Below are 5,030 nucleotides of genomic sequence, written 5' to 3'. Positions count from 1 at the left end.
AGTTAGATGGTGCAGTAAATAGAGCACCAGTCTAGAGTCAGGAGGAACTGAGTTCAAATCTAGTCTTATGAACTTGATACTTAACAGGTGTGAATTTGGCCATGTCATTTAACTCCATTGTCTTGCAAAAAAGCAAAAAAACAAAAAAGAGCATTCCAGATACCAAGGAAACACAATCAACATTACACAGCACTTCTTTCCTACAAAATTAAAGAATGGGAGGGCCTGGAATATGATATTCCTATAGGGCAAAGGAACTTAGATTACAATGAAGAATTACCTACCCTGAATAATTCAGCATATTCTGTCAGGGAAAAAATGGACTTCAATGAAAGAGAGGTCTTCCAAAATTTTCTGATTAAAAAGACAATAATTGAATGAGAAATTTGATCTTCAAATAAAGATTCAAGATGAATTGAAAGGGGGAAAGAACAAGAGTCAAAAAATTTGTAGACTTCTGGCCAAGATGGTGGAGAGAAGACAGGTACTGTGCTAAGGTCTCCTGATCTTCTCATATATAATATCAAACAATACTCTTAATGGAAATCCGATCAGCAAAACCAAGAAAAAGCATCTAGGAGAAGAACATCAACCTCAAATTTCCTCTTCCGAGATTGTGGGTGAGCCAAGCACAGAAAGCATAGACTCTGCAGGGAGCATAGCATGGGGTGAGAGCCCCAGAAGAGGACTAGACTGATCAGCCTCAAAGGCATTGGTTAAGTGATCCAACTGGGGAGGGTAATCTTTGACTGTGGCACTGAAAGTCTGTGGCTTAGCATCAAAGCTGGAGGGTGAGTTCCAGTGTTGGAGAGTTGTAGACATAGGTCCCTAGGCTCTGTTGTTCTGTAGTAACCAAAGATTCCATGCCTTCATTTCAGCTGAAGCCTTTTCCCAAAATAAACACAATTACAGCCAATCTCCTCCACAGGCTCAGGTGTAAGCAGCAGAATTCCCTCAGTTGTGAATAGGAAGAAGAGGCAAAGGGAATGGGGAGAAATGGGGAGGGAGTGGATATAGGTGGGCAAACACACTGAAGGAGGTGGTATTCAGAAACAAAACACTGGAGAATATGGATAAAAGGAAAAAAGGGGGAAATATAAACAGAGTGAAGATAACATGAAGGGCAATAAAGTGTTTACTAATTATAACTTTGAATGTGAATTGAATGAATTCTCCCTTAAAATGTAATGGAAGAACAGAGTGGATTAAAAACCATAATTCTACAATATGCTGCTTACAAGAAACTCATTTGAAGCAGAAAGACACAGAAAAAGTACATGTAAAAGGTTGGAGCAAAATATATTTTGCTTCAGCTGAAGTGAAAAAAGCAGGGGTAGCAATGCTTATCTCAGACAAAGCATCTGCAAAAATAGATAGCATTAAAAGAGATAAGGAATGAAACTGTATCTGCTTAAAAAGAACCATAGATAATAAAGTAATTTCAATACTAAATATGTATGCACCCAACGTTGTAGCATCCAAATGCTTAGATGAAAATTTGAAGGAGCTATAGGAAGACATATTCAGCAAAACTCTAGTGGCAGAAGACCTCAACCTCCCACTCTCAGATTTAGATAAATCTAAACATTAAGTAAACAAAAAGGAAGTTAAGGAGGTAAATAGATTGTTAGAAAACCTGGGCATGGTAGATCTATGGAGGAAATTGAAAGGAGATAGAAAGGAATAGACTTTCTTTTCTGTAGTACATGGCATTTAAAAAAAAATGACCATGTGCTAGCACATAACAACCAAATAATCAATTGTAGAAAGGCAGAAATCGTGAGTGCATCTTTCTCAGATCATAAAGAATGAAAATCACATGCAATATTACGCCAAGGAGATATAGACACAAACTAATTGAAAGCAAAATAGCTTCATTTTAAAGAATGAGTGTAACAAACAACAAATTGTAGAAAGAATTAATTATTTTATCCTAGATAATGACAATAATGAAACAACATAAAAAACCCTATGGGATACACTCAAAGTGACTGACAGTTAATTTATATTATACCTTTAAATGCTTACATGAATAAATTAAAGAGAGAGGAACTCAATGAACTAAATATGCAATTAAAAAATTAGAGAAAGAACAAATTAAAAAATCCCAATTAAATACCAAATTAGAAATCCTGAAAATTAAAGAACTTAAGAAAATTGAAAGTAAGAAAACTATTGAACTATTAAATATAACCAAGAGTTGGTTTTATGAAAAATCCAATAAAATTGATAAACCTCTCACCAATTTGATTAAAAAAAGAAGAAAACCAAATTCCTAGTATCACAAGTGAACTCACCACCAATGAGGAGGAAATTTAGGTAATAATTCATAATTATTTTACCTAATTCTTTGCCAATAAATTTGATAATCTAAATGAAATGGATGAATATTTATGAAAATTTAAGTTGCCCAGGATAAATAAAGAAGAAATCAAATATGTAAATAAACCTATTTCAGAAAAAATTTCAAGAAACCATTATTAGACTCCCTAAGAACAATTCTCCAGGGCCAAATGAATTCACAAGTGAATTCTCTCAAACATATAAGGAACAATTGGTGCTAATTCTATATAAAAATCTTTTAAAAAATAGGTGAAGATGGAACTCTGCCTAACTCTTTCTATGACCCCAATATGGTGTTGATACTTAAACCAGGAAGAGTTAAAACAGAGAAAGAAAATTATAGACCTATATTACAGATGAATATAGATGCAAAAATCTTAAATAAAATCTTAACAAAACAATTACAACAAGTTATCACTAGCATAATACATTTTGACTAAGTAGGATTCATCCCAGGAATTCAAGGTTGCTTCAATATTAGGAAAAGTGTTAGTATAAATTATTATATCAACAACAAACATATCAGAAATTATATGATTATACCAATAGATGCTGAAAAAAGTTTTTGACAAGTTACAGCAAATATTTCAGCTAAAAACTCTAAGGATTGTTCCTTAGAATAATAAGCAGTATCTATCTGAAGCCATCAAAAAGCATTATATGCAATGGGGATAGGCAAGAGGCATTCCCAATAAGATCAGGTGTGAAACAAGCATGCCCATTATCACCACTACTATTTAATATCATATAAGAAATGTTAGTTTCAGCAATAAGAAAATAAAAAGAACTTGAAGGAATTAGAATTGGCAAGAAGGAAGAGTGACAAAACTCTTGCTCTTTGCAGATGACATGATATTATGCCTAAAGAATGCAAAAGAATCATCTAAAATCTACTACAAACAACTTTAGCAAAGTTGCAGGATATAAAATAAACTCATAAATCCCCAACTTTTCTATATATGACTAGGAAAATACAGCAAAATGATTTAGAAAGAGAAATTCCATTCAAAGTAAATTCAGACAATATAAAATACCTGGGAGCCTACCTGCCAAGGCAGACTCAGAAACTTTTTGAAAGTTATTACAAAATACTTCTCACACAAATAAAATCTGATTTAAATAACTGGGCAAGTATCCACTCTTCATGGATAAGACAAGATAATAAAATAAAAATGACAGTTCTACCAAAACTAAAATACTTGTTCAGTGTACTACCAATCAAAATTCCAATAAATTACTTTAATGAGTTAGAAAGAAATTGTAGGTAAATTTTTATGGAGAAATAAAAAGTCAAGAATCTCCAGGGATTTAATGAAAAAAAATTGTAAAAGAAGGTGGCTTAGCCCTACCAGTTCTAAAGTTATATTATAAAGCATCAGTCATCAAAACTGTCTGGTATTGGCTAAGAAATAGAGTGGTGGATCAGTGGAATAGACTAGGTGCAACAGCAGGTATTGATTATAGTAATCTGCTTTTTTGATAAATCCAGACAGTCCAGCTATTGGGATAAAAACTCTCTCTTCATCAAAAACTCTTGGGAAAATTGGATGTTAGTATGGAAGAAACTTGGATTAGACCAGCACCTTACACTCTACACCAATATAAGATCAAAATGGATACAGAATTTAGACATGAAAAACAAGATTAAACGGAAACTAGAAGATTAAGGAGCAGTGTACCTGTCAGATTTATGGAAAGGGAAGCAGTTTAAGATCAAGGAAGAGATGGAGAACATCATTAAAATGAAACTAGACAATTTTGTCTACATTAAATTAAAAATCATTTGCATAGACAAATCCACTGTAACCAAGATCAAAAGACATGTAGTAAATTGGGAAATCATTTCTATAACTGGTGTTTCTGACAAAGGACTCATTTCTAAAATATACAGAGAATTGTGTCAAATTTTTAAAAGACAAGACATTCCCAAATTGATAAATGGTCAAAGCATTTACAAAGGCAATTTACAGTTGAAGAAATCAAAACTATCCACAGTCATATGAAAAATTGCTCTACATTGCTAATTATTAGAGAAAAATAAATTAAAGCATCTCAGAGGCAAAACCTTTTACCAGCCAGACTAGCCAATATGACCAGAAAGGAAAATGATCAATGTTGGAAGGATTGTAGGAAATCTGGGACACTAATACATTGTTGGTGGAGCTATGAACTCATCCAACATTTCTGGAGAGCAATTTGGAATTAAGCCAAAAGGGGAACAAAAATGTGCATACCCTTTGATCCAACAATACCACTAATGGGTCTATACCCTGAAGGGATTATGGAAAAGGGTAAAAATATCACTTGTATACAAATATCCCTAGCAGCCCTGTTTGTGGTGGCAAAGAATTGGAAATTAAATGAATGTCTTTCAATTGTGGAATGGCTTAAGAAACTGTGGTATATGTATATGATGGATCACTATTGTTCTATTAGAAATCAGGAGGGATAGGAATTTGGGGAAGCCTGGATGAATTTGCATGACCTGATGCTGAGTGAGATGAGTAGAACCAGAAGAATATTATACACCCTAACAACAATATGGTGGTGATGGTCAACCTTAATGGATTTGCTCATTCCATTAGTAAAACCAGGCACAATTTTGTAGTAACGTGATGGAAAATACCATCTATATCCAGTGAAAAATTTGTGGAGTTTTAACAAAGACAAAAGACTTTTAATTTAAA

Source organism: Macrotis lagotis, chromosome 3, assembly GCF_037893015.1.
Source record: "Macrotis lagotis isolate mMagLag1 chromosome 3, bilby.v1.9.chrom.fasta, whole genome shotgun sequence".
NCBI lineage: Eukaryota > Metazoa > Chordata > Mammalia > Peramelemorphia > Peramelidae > Macrotis > Macrotis lagotis.
This window is presented reverse-complemented; position numbering follows the sequence as displayed.